The following is a 13,558-nucleotide window of genomic DNA, read 5'->3' as shown; positions in this document are numbered from 1 at the left end:
GACCAAGGATGAGGTTTTCAGTCGCTTCCAAGAGTTCAAAGCTCTTGTGGAGAATTGGACAGGAAGGAAGATAAAGGTTCTTCGATCAGACAATGGAGGCGAGTACAAAGGGAATGAATTCCAAGAGTTTTGTACTAGGGAAGGAATCAAGAGAGAGTGGACTGTTCCTTACAACCCGCAACAGAATGGGGTTGTTGAGAGGAAGAATCGGTCCATATCGGAGGCAACAAGGGCTATGCTACATGATCAAGACTTGCCCTATTACTTATGGACATAAGCATGTAGTACGATAGTATACATACCGAATAGGGTTCCACATAAGGTTCTAGGGAAGATGACACCAGAGGAAGCATTCACTGGGAAGAAGCCAGATGTTAGTCACTTCAAGATCTTTGGGAGTTTGGCATATTGTCACATTCCAAAGGATACACATACCAAGTTTGATCAGACTGCAGAAAGAGGGTACTTTGTGGGGTACAGTGAAACCTCAAAGGCATATCGGATATTCATTCCAAAGACTAGGTAGATTATTGTTTGATGTGATGTCAAGTTCATGGAGGACAAGGCATTTAGAAAGTCCAGAGATTTGCCAGTAGATGATCAGAGTGAGCAACCAACACAAGCTTCAAGGATCACTCAACCGAATCAAGGTCAGCAAAGCTCTAGTACAGTTACTAGTACAAGCATAGGCTCAGGAGGTGAGAGTTCTCAGAGTATGGAGCAACAGGTGCAAGAAGAGATGCATCAAGAAGACATGGAGGTTGATATTTCATCTTCTACAGTTGGCAGCAACAACTGTAAGGTTCAACAGACACAAAGAAATACTCAAGAGTTAGTGGGTACTCCTAGAAGAAGTAGTAGACAACGGAAACAACCAGCCAAGTTTGATGACTATGTTGCATTAGTTAGTTAGTTGGTAAATAGTGAACCTTCTAGCTATTAGGAGGGTGCACAACATCAAGTGTGGCAAGATGCTATGGTTGAGGAGTATACTTCAATTATGCAGAATGATGTTTGGGAGGTAGTGCCTAGACCAACGGATAGAGCTGTGGTTGGATCACGTTGGATCTATAAGATCAAGCACGGTGCAGATGGTAGCATCGAGAAATACAAGGCAAGGTTTGTGGCAAAAGGGTTCTCTTAGAAGGAGGGAATAGACTATGAGGAGACATTTGCTCCAGTTGCCAGGTATACTTCTATACGAGTTGTAATCTCAATTTCAGCACAAATGGGATGGCAGATCCATCAAATGGATGTCAAGACAGCGTTCCTCAATGGTGAGTTGAAAGAGAAGGTATACATAGAACAACCAGAAGGCTTTGTAGCACACAACAAAGAGACCCACGTGTGTAGATTAAAGAGAGCTTTATACAGACTCAAGCAGGCTCCCAGAGCATGGTATGAACGCATTGATAGATACTTGTAGGAAATGGGGTTTGTTAAGAGTGAGGTGGATGCTAATCTCTACTACTTGGTGGTTGGGGGTGAGATTCTCATTCTTGTTCTATATGTGGATGACTTGTTTCTAATAGGTTCACTAGGGCTCATAGAAGAGTGCAAGAGGAACCTTGCAGTAGAGTTCGAGATGTAGGATTTGGGACTTATGCACTACTTTCTAGGCATGGAGGTATGGCAGACAGATGGAGAGATTTTCCTTGGACAAGGAAAATATTGCATTGAAATCTTGAAAAGGTTCAGGATGGAAGATTGCAAAGCCATGTCTACACCTATGATCACGAATTGGAGGAAGGTAGACACATCCAAGGAGAAGGATGTAGATCCCACCTTATTCAGGCAGTTGATTGGTTCTCTCATGTATTTGGTCAACACCAGGCCAGATATAGCTTTTGTAGTTAACTCTCTTAGTCAGTTCATGGTTGAACCAAAGGGAGTGTATTGGACAGTGGTAAAGCATGTGCTACGTTATTTGTGAGGTACAATTGAGTAGGGGATTAGATATGCTCGAGGTGAAGGAATTAGGTTGATGGGCTATACTGACGCAGATTAGGCAGGCGGTATAATAGACAAGAGGAGCACTTCAGGGTGTTGTTTCAGTTTGGGATCAGGAGTTGTCTCTTGGTTCAGCAGGAAGCAGAAGTCTGTGGCTCTGAGTTCTGTAGAGTCAGAATACATAGCAGCTAGCATGGTGACATGTGAAGCTATATGGCTTCGAAAGTTGCTATTAGCCTTGTTTGGTCAGAAGGTGGAGACTACAGTGATACACTGTGACAATCAGAGTTGCATTAAGTTGACTGAGAATCTCGTGTTTCATGATAGGTCGAAACATATAGACATCAGGTATCACTTCATCAGAGATTATGTACAGCGTGGAGTTGTTCAGCTACAGTTTATACCTATAGATCAGCAGGTAGCAGACATTCTGACAAAGGCATTGGGGAAGGCAAAATTCATCTTCTTCAGAGAGAAGTTGGGTGTCATGCAGAACAACTTCCTCGCTAAGAGGGAGTGTTAGTTTGTTAGTTTGTTAGCTTGGACAGCTGTTTGTCCATTTAGTAAATAATTAGTAAATAATTGTTTGCTAACAAATGTAGTCAGAGTTCAAATAATTATTATTAATTATTTGACTCTTTTTAGAAACTTCTAGCAACCAATTTGGTTAGGGTTGTTTAGTTGTTTTAATCTCAGTCGTTGATTGAGAATGAATCTCGGCCGTTGGTTTTCCAATGAGAGTAGTATATAAGGGGGTCAGGGGGAATTTGGAAAACAATGAATGAATGAATGAATGAATTGTGTGAAGAACTTGCAGTGTTAGCAAGTAATCTTGCAGTGTTAGCAAGGGCGCAGTGATAGCGTTGGGATAGTAGCAGGGTGGAATCTTAGCAGGAGAAATTGGGAGGTCGTCGAAGCTCTGCCAGTAACAGGCAAGTAGTATTTGTATCTCTTGATTTGTTGTAGTTAATAAATATTCCTCATCTGTAGTACTGGTTTTCCCTTCGAGGTTTTTCAAGGGACAATTGTCCAAAAATATTGTGTTCATTGTGTTGTGCATTTATATGAGTTTGTGAAATTACAGTTGTGTTATTTTCCAATATTTGTTGCTCAAATAATCTATCAAAGATAGGAGGATAATAATCAGTAATTGTAATATATTTTTCACATGAATGAAATTGAGGTGTTGAATGGCAAGAGAGCCCCTGTGACTGTTGACATGATGCAGAACGAATTCTTGGGTCAGAATGTTTGTGTCATCATAGCGTTTGAGGATACTGCTCCGGTAGAATTGTTGAGTATATTGTAACAATTTGGAAATGGAGGGAATGGCGAAGGTTCTGAAGAGTGCGAATTCAAGAGCTTTGTGGGAGAGGAAGCCGAATTTGACATAATTGGTGAGCTTGTAGAGAAGCAGGGCGTCCTCTGTCGGACAAAAGGAGGCCAGGTAACGCTGGCGCTTAGCCCTAAATTAGAGGTAGCTAGCTTTCCAGAGCACAAGCACAAGGCATACAAAACATAGGATGTCAGGCATTTTCCTAAGAAGATGGGTTTTCATAGCTTGAGAATTCATCAGCCGAGAGGCTTTAGTAAGAGCTTTGCTGCGAATATTTGTCCTCCCTCATAATACCTGAAAGGGGACTATTCTGGCTGACATTTTTATTGGCTTAAATTATTTTATTTTAAATTTTTTTTTCACAAGGGATATTCTTTAGTCTTTGGTTCTTAGTTAAAGTGTCATGTTTGGTTCTTAGTTAAAGTCTCATGCTCTTTCTTATCTGATACCTAAATGATTTAGTGGATAAAGATTCTCACAATTAGATTCTATTTAGATAATGTTTCTTCACCCTTTCAACAAGAATTGGATTGATGATCCAAATCCTTCACATTCTATCATAATGTTCTCACATTGTTGAAGAAATATTACAAATAATTTTTATTATAGATAGTGAGAGTTTGTTGTTAGATTGTGACAATAATACAAAGCAAATCAGATTTCATCTTATCACTTTTTATCTTTTAAAAAATTACCCTTTCTCTAAAAAATTATCTTTTCTCTAAGAAAAATAAAATAAATATATATTTTCCTACTATATTAGAAAATCACTATTGTTTGTACATTGACATTTTCACCATTTTGGGCTATGTAAAACTCCACAATTAGATGCCATTTAGATAATGTTTCCTCACTCTTCTAAGAAGATTTGGAATGATGGTCCAAATAATTGACATATTAGAGATATGTGTTGATGTCACCTTATCATAATGATTGCCACATTGCCGAAGCAACAATACAAACACATTTTAATATTGAAGGTCTAAGGCTATGTTTATTAAGCATATCTATTTTGTAAAACATTTACAAATTTCATTTATCTGTATTTCTATTGGCTCATAGCATTGTACACTCTTATTGGGATGATGTCATCTTGAATTGTTCTCTCCAAATTTTTTTAGCAATTTTATAGTACTATTGATTAATTTTAAAATGTGGACAACTATGACTATTGTTTTGCAATAGTGGTGCATTGTGTCACATTGTGATAGTGGGCCATTTGCTCTTTTTGGAGCCAACTAATATATTGACCTTTTTCCTAACACTGCAATAAATATGAAGTATGACAATCTATGAAGCTATTCCAATGCAATTCATGGTTGCATTGGAAAAGATGTAAAAGAGATAATACATTGTGTAATAGACAAAAATCATGTAAGTGGCCTAAAAATGTCAAATGCAAATCAAATTTCAAGATCCTTTTCTTTTTCAGGAAAACAACATGTGAACAAAATTACTCAATAAAGATATGAATAGACATCAAAGATCTGAGTTAATTTATTACTTTTTAGCTTTTTGTGTAAAGCATCTGATTTGTGATAGACAACAAATCATGAGATTTTTTTCTCTAATTTGTGGTCTTAAAATTAGTTCAATTATTCTACCCTATCCATGCAATTATTTATTTTATTGTGATACATTATTTTGTAATGTTGTTTATTTCCTTGTGAAAGTAGTCATGAGGTTTCAAATGGTTTTATTTGTCATTTTGGTTATCCCCTTGTCATCCACTATTTGCTGCCCGCAAGAGCAAGTACCTATTTGTACCTATTTTAGTGAGACTGGAGCAGGTGAATTTTTTTTATAGAATTTATAAGATTAATAATTTAGATGAAAGATATATGTTAGATTTATCGTCATTTAAATCTTTAATCTTTATCTTTAATTATTTCAATAGTTTTATTTTTCTATATAAATTGTAAGGGTAAAAAAATATCAATTTTTTCGTTTAATTTTATGCTTATTTTTGACAATGTCTCCATACATATATATGATGGCAAATGTCAATACTCTAATGTAAAGTCAAACACATTTATATAGATTTTAGCTCATCTTTTTTTGCATAGGATTCTATACTTATTAACACCCTACTTTTATGCACACAAGTTCCTAGACACTTGATGTATCCATCTATTATCAATAATATATGCATTAATTCCTAAACACTATGTTTGTCATGATACATTCCATCTATAATATATGCATGAATTCCTAAACACTATGTTTATCATGATATATTCCATCTATTTTATCCTATATCAAGTCCACAATCATGGGATCATCCTCATAACTATGAAAGAGAAATCTTGGAAAAAATTGTGAAAGTTTTCTTAAGTGTCAAATATAGGTGATTTTTTACTATTGTCTCTTTTCTCTCATATCCAAATAAAATTTAACAATTTTAAAATATGGTTAAAAGGTGTATTTATTCATCATGTATTTATATATCTATTAAACATGAATTTCTATGACCTCTTTAAATTATAAGTTCCCTTTTTAAAGTTATTTTACATAACTTCTTTACATACCAAATTAAAAATTTCACCATGAACAACTTATTCCATCATCAATTTTACCCACATCCATAAGTGTATTGAGCAATATAATTCAAGTATGTACCACATCTAATTTTCTACTCTCATTTTCTTAAACTTGTTCAATAAATTTTATTAACTTTTCAAATACATAACATTACAATACATTTTTATAGCTACATATCAGGATGTACCATAAAATCAAATTCTAGCTACATATCAGGATGTACCATAAAATCAAATTCTAGCTACACTTGTATTTCAAAATTTAAGTTAGCATACATGCTGAAATTTGAGTAGTTGACAACCTAAATTTGATAGACAAAGCCATAGTAACCTCAATACATATCTTGATGAAAATGTCTACCTAAACTAGGGAATCCAAAAGAAAATGGACAGATTGCTAATGCAGTCAAGTTCTCAAGAGTTTACAGAAGAAAATCAACATAAAACAATATCTAAAATTTAATTTGAAGAAATTCAAATATCATGGAAAGCAAAATAGATACATAGGTGTTAGGAGACGTCCATGGGATCAATATGTAGTAGAAATTAGAGATCCTGAATCTAAGCGACGTCGATGGCTTGGCACATTTGATACAACTGAACAAGTAGCTAATGCTTATAACATAGCTACTAGATCAATGAAAAAAAACAAATTTTAATTATAGTTATTCATTGCCATGCAATATATTTAAACAAAATATTTTGTCATCTTCAAAACAGGAATCGATTTCCAAACTAGACACATTGTTGACTCAAGCTATGAACATAAGGCAATCTGACCCATCCTCTAATTATATCTAGACAAATTCAAGAGATGTATTAGAGGACAATGATCATATGGTCAAAGGTATTTGCAAATATTTATAGTATGTTATTTTTGAGGCAACAAACAACAAAAACAAGAGTGGACATGAAACTACAAGTAGGTCTGGCATAACCGATATTTGGAAAATTCAAATATGGAGAGTAATTTAACATCTTTATTTGCTTCCAAGTATCTTTATTCTCAAGACTCTTATCAGAATACTGGTTTGAACAACTCCATTAATACAAGTTCCATTTCATGTTTCCATCCCTCATCTAATATTAATCATTCTACTTCTTCTATGTCCACCAAAGTTGATGACATTATTCGTAATCTGAATCCTTCCAAAAGCACTTTTCCTAATCATAGTGGGAGCAATTGGCTTGCTTAATTGTTAGACAATCTTGTTTGCATGGTACCAACTGCCTTCTCTAATCCACTTGCATCATATGCATTTATACCTAGATTGAAAGAAGTTGTTATAGAGGATACTTATCTAGGTATAGGTTTATTGGATCAAATAGTCCGAGAATACTTCCCACTTTTAGATTTTAGTTTTCCTAATGAAGAAAGTAAAAAGAAAAATGCAACTCATATTAGCTCTCAATGCATGATGCTAATATTGGTGCATCTAAACTTCCACACTAATACATTTGGCCTAAAATTCCAACGGAGAAGGCATATTGTGACCAAATTTGACTTTTTTTTTGAAAAAATGCCCGCATTCGTCAAAATTCCAATGATAATTCAACATTTTGTTTTGACGGAGAAGGAATTGGCAATTTGAGATTTGTGTTTTTTTGAAAAGATGCCCACGTTCGTCGAAATTCCGATGACCGCGGGCATTACTTAAAAAAAACAAAAAAACCAAGTAATTTGATAAACATTAATCCTGCCTCATCGTCTCGTCGACCTCTGCGATATTCACCAAAAAAATGGGCATTACAAGGAGGGAAATAGTTCTGGAATGCGGTGCCGCCAAGATCCAGTTGAAGAAAAAAGGTAGGGTAATCAACCAATTCATTCAAGCAATGTTTTCTTGAAGAAAAAATCTTTAAGTTTGTGACAATGTGTCAAATTTTCTTTATGTAGTGATGAAATTGTTTGAAATATACATAGGAGGTTGTATTTGTGTTGGTTGATGATCAAGTTTTATCTTTATTATAATGAATTTTCCTGCTCATAATTTTTTTTTCCCTAGCTCATATTTAGCCCGGTAGACAAAGAGAAAAATAAGATTGATTTGGATGGTTGATCAAATGAAATGATCAATTATCCTCTTTATAGGCATAACCTCTTAGGGCAGACCCTAATTAAGGACCAGGATGACCTAAACTTGCGTGATCAAATAGGGAAGAACACAGATTGTGCCACTCTTGTATTCGACATCCGTTGGAAGTGGCCTGAATGTAGGCACTAGCTGAGGAGCTTACCTTGGGGTATGGATGTTGGTATATATGGCTATGATAGAAACTCCCAGTTGCAGGACCGTCAGACCACTGTGTAGTGATTGAGTGCCATTTAGGACAATAGTAATTAGGATCTTATAATTATGGTGGGGCTTAGCCAACATAGGGTTATATGAGGCAGGGGTAAGTTCAAGAGTGATGTGTATTAAGATTTATACCTATAGTGATATGTGTTATTGTGCCCTGGATAATATAGAGTCAAATGATATTGGGTTTTAGGGCTGTTTTTGCTATGGTGGCATTGCACAACATAATTTGTTGTGGATTAGTGTTCAAAATGAAGCTGGTTAATTAATCAAAATTAAGAGAATAGGCCCTAAAAATGAACTCTAAGGTGATGGGGATCATTACTATTTATAGGTGTTGTAGTTATATTCATTCGTCTGATTTAGAATTTGGGAAGGTTTGTGTAGTAGCCGAATTATGACTTGAAATATGAATGGAGCCATTGATTGGGAAGACCCACCATATGAACATAACCATTGACCAAGTAGGGTCCAACTTATGGTGACAACATTGATGCATGCATGCTATGAAACACTTGTCAAATTGGTTGTAGTTGTATATGGTGAAAATGGATAAAACAATGTTGAAAGACTAAATGAATTCAACCACAAAACGCTAGCCTAACAACAACAAAGATCCACCATAACATATGAAGATTACCTAAGACAATGCAAATCAAATGAAATCACAAAGACTATACCATCACATATCCAATAGGGTTTGAATCTCCATTCTTCCTATCTCCATTGATCTTGCTTGATATATTTGCTCTCAGATTTTCTATGTGCATAAGAGCTCAACAAAGAATGGAAATGTAGTTGCAAGTAGGCTTGATTGCATATGCAAGTTCGAAAGCATAGTCGGGGCTGAATGCATAGTGAGTTAGTTCAGGGTTTGATAATGAAGGAAGCATCTCCTTATATAGAAGGCACTATAAGAAATGGAGGGATAAGATTGAGAGGTGTAAAAGAGATCGGCTATGATTAGAGGGTAGGTAAAAGAAATAATAAAATAATGAAAGGGGTAGGTAGTGTAGGAATTAAGAGATGAATGACATGTGTCATGGGTAGAAAAGGTTAATGAATTAATTAAACAAATAAAGATTTATTTAATTAATAGAAGAAGTGGGATCAAATTAAATAAATAAGATATTTATTTAATTTAGAAAAAGGATAATTTAAATAAATAAAGGTATTTATTTAAATGAGAAATAAGGCTAGAAGAGGATAAATGAATTAATTAAATAAACAAAGATTTATTTAATTAATAGAAGAATTAGGCTAAAGATAATTAAATAAATAAAATATTTATTTACTTAGACATGACAATTTTAGGTGTCTACATTTTGCCCCTTTGAGACAATGCGGCTTGTCGCGTTGTTTCAAAGAAGATAAGATAAACTGATACAATGTTGCCCCAAGATGGGAATGATATGCCCCCTCGAGAGATTGGATGAAAATGTCTGGAAAGATCGTAGACAATCTCTCGATAAGAAAGAAAGGCTAGAATGGACTGACCGGATAGAGTGACAGAGTCACGGGATAAAGAAGACTGACTCGGGAAACGAGGGCTAGGGTAGTCTATAGACCACGAGGGGAATACATCCTTATTGTCATCCACACATCCAAGAGATCAAAGTGCAGAGAGAGAATAGAGCAGCAACAGTTAGCAGTGATGGCATAGGTGCATAGATTCGATCGCGTTCGTCGATTTCAGAGGCCAGCAGATGCAAGAGAGCCAGTGAGTATCATAAAACCTCCTTGTACTTTGTCGCAATAAATGTTGTCATAAATACATGCTAGGTAGGGAAATAAATGCACTTTTGGATAATGTCAAAAAATGTAAAAAATGTGTAGGCACATCTGTGTTGTGCAGGCGCATTTGTGATGTGTGGGCATGTCTGTGCAGAGCATGCGCGTCTACGCAGAGCAGACGTGTTTGTGCAGTCTGTAAGTGCGTTTATATCTTCAAGGTCAAATCGGTAGTTCTATGATGAACATATGTTGTCGATTGGATAAGCTGCTGAGAGGATAAACTCAAGCAGGTCCTCTAGGGAAGACTAGGATAGATCGAGGCACTTTGTGATGAACAGTGAGTACCAAGACATAGTACTTTGTGATGAACAGGGAGTACTAAAATATGAGCAACACTTTGTGATGAACAATGAGTGCAAATGTGTGCAGCACTTTGTGATGAATAGGGAGTGCAAAAACGTAGTACTTTGTGATGAACAGGGAGTACCACTATGATAGAAGCAACACTTTGTGATGAACAGTGAGTGTCACTAGGATAGAAGCAACAATTTGTGATGAACAGTGAGTGTCACTTTGACTGACATGATTGATTTGCTTGATTGCAGGAGTACTTACCTATGTTGGAGTCATGAGAGAGATTCCCGTCGACGCAGAGATTACGACCAGAGCTGACATTTGAGGATAGGGCTACCATTGAGGTTATGGGCTTGAGATTCATTCTGTATGTGCCTGAGTTTCAGGTGAACATGGGTTTGTTGACTGCGCTTGCTGAGAGATGGCATTCTGAGACATGCACTTTTCATTTGCCTATGGGTGAGATGATAGTCACCTTGGAGGATGTTTATAGGATTCTGAGGATACCGATCGATGGGGAGTTAGTACCCTATGATCGAGACGGAGACAGGGAGGCACTGAGACGAGTGTTTCAAGATCCAGGACTAGAGATGAGGGCTGGAAATGTGGCTTGGGACACGATGACAGCGACAGGATTAACACTACTAGCAGTGCTAGGAGGAGTGATCAGTGGGTTCCTATGTCCAGACAGGGCGACACGAGGGTTGGCTATGGGCTGGGGGAGCACCTTGGAGACACTGGTTACACAGCATGCCAGATATGCCTAGGGACCGTGTGTGCTGGCACACTTGTACTATGAGCTGCATCAGTTTGTTTATCAAGGATCTGTAGGATTGGGCTGCGGAGTTACATTGTTGCAGGTGTGGGCATATGAGCATCTGCCAGTTACCTGACCGATACATTTCAGGGGCAGGGGTCATGGATGCAACTTTGTGCATCTATATGATATGATTACATCACAGCCACAGATTGGTAGGTTGGAGCATTGGCGTCGAGTCCTAGATGAGATTGACACTGTGATATGGAGGTCATACCATGAGTGCGAGCAGTGGGAGGAGGATGCAATAGATCTACCTTATACCTTCTGAAGTAGATATCTGATTGGGCGAACACCCTATGTATTGGAGATAGCTGGTTGACAGGGTATGTAGGCAGTTTGGCTATATCCAGCAGATGCCACGGGGTTCCGGGATGTATGCTCAGATAGTCAAGAATCAGGCACACTTTGGGCCGTTATTATCATATGATCAGGCCGTGATGCAGCTGGTAGAGATGGTGCCTATGCCATGGGATATGTGGCCAAAGATTGAGGATGCAGGCATGGATGCAAAGTACATAGTGTATTGGGCTGAGCATCCCTTTCCACAACTGACAGACCCAAGGGAGCCTCTAGATGGAGATGGTGGTGGGGATGGGGATGATGATGGAGATGGTGGGGGGAGAGGCGGACGGAGGAGGCGGGGTGGAGTTGGAGAGAGGAGGGTGGCTCCACAGAGAGAGGGTGGGGAGGAGAGATAGGCTTGGGTGGTGAGGGGTCGCGGTGGATTGCCATTACAGGTGCCAGCAGCACAAGGTCCTAAACAGGTGCAGGGATAGGGGCAGAGGCAGGTATAGGTACAGGCATAGGTATGACCACCAGTATAGGGGGAGCCACAGGGGGCTGAAGAAGAGGAGGATGAGCTGCTTGAGTTGAGGGAGATCTGCCAAGGATAGGCAGATGAGATCCAGGACCTGGAGAGGGAGATAGCTAGGCTCAGGAGGTGACTGAGGGACACAGAGCATGAGTGGGATCAGGCTAACTAGTGCTATATTGAGGCTAAGATAGCACTGAGGGCTAGGAGGCAGGTGGAAAAGGACACAGGGGCTGGATATGCCTATGTTCTGTGGGCAGGGGAGGAGATAGGTTATTGGTGAGACCTATACTACGGGGTAGTGCCACTAGAGTAGCAGGCGAGGAGCTTCCGTAGACCATCACAAACAGTGACGGCCATAAGAGGGAGTTAGAGGAGACAGGCGTCCAGTGGTGGGGTTATGGGTCCTCCACCACCACTAGACAGAGGGGGCAGGAGAGATGATCCTGGGGTGGGTCTTTCTAGGGTTCAGCCTTCGTCAAGGCTAGGCGGCTTCGAGGGAGGAAGTTCATCATAGCCTTAGAGGGCTCCCTATGTATCAATTTTGTACCATTTTGTATGATGATGTAGACACCTTCGGGTGATTGTAGCCATATGATTTTGACATCATTGTATCATGACACTTATGATTATATATATGAGATGATTCATCTTTGCGGCAGCTATATGCATGCGTACCTATGTGATGAGATGTTTCATGATGTATGTTTCTATGTGATGGTTATGATATGGATGCAAATATGTACATGATGAAATGCAATATTTTTTTTGTTCTTTTATGTTTTTAATATGTTATGCCAATGCAAATGTGAATGTATGAAATGCAAATGAATATGATAATGCAAATGATTATTTACATGATGAAAATGTAAAATTGCTAACATGTGTTGTGTGCAGGATGTGATGCAATTGTGATATCTATATGTATGTATGAAATGCTAACATGTGATAATGCAGGTGCAACTACATGAAATATAAATATTTTTGGTGTGTCATTATACTCAATCATGTGATAGTAGGCTACATAGACTCAAGAAGGACGATGGAGGTCAATCAAGAAATGGGGATGGAAGATAGAAGATATGAAAGTGAAAAGAGCTTCTTGTGCATTATCATCATTGAGCTTTATTATGGCAAGTAGGTTATGACAATCTAGGCATATGTTTGACCCAGAAAATCATTGTACCCGTTTGCATGGAGATAAGATAGTCACAAACAAGGAATGCCCCAGTTCACACTAGACTCACAGTGTCCTCATATCCTTGGACAACTCATGGCATTACTAAGAGACAATCCACAGACAGCAAAGAAAAATAGGTGACGATACCCTATCCTCGCCTTTCTAGTCAAAGACATTCTGGAGATAGAATCTCTAGTCAGAGACATCTTGGAAAAGCTAAAAGACATGTCACCAAAAGATAAAATCAAAAAAGAAGAGCAAGACTCGACACCAACATCCACTGTAGTCCTCAAGCTTAGTGTCTCTTGTCACTTGTATAAGTCTTATTTGATTGTAGTCACAATGTTTACTTTCATAGAAAGGATAGATAGCACCGAACCATATGTTGTCCGAGTCTGTTGAAAGATTTGATTTGTTGAAGCCCATTGTTGCTGCTGTGTCTCATCTGAAATTGGCTGAATCCATGAAATTGATACTTTATTACAGAGAAGACAGAACTGTATTGCGGATTGGCAATGCAAGTGTTGCTTTAT

The sequence above is a fragment of the Cryptomeria japonica genome, chromosome 9 (genome assembly GCF_030272615.1).
Source record: "Cryptomeria japonica chromosome 9, Sugi_1.0, whole genome shotgun sequence".
NCBI lineage: Eukaryota > Viridiplantae > Streptophyta > Pinopsida > Cupressales > Cupressaceae > Cryptomeria > Cryptomeria japonica.
The sequence above is the reverse complement of the archived record's forward strand: the minus strand, read 5'-3'. Positions refer to the sequence as shown.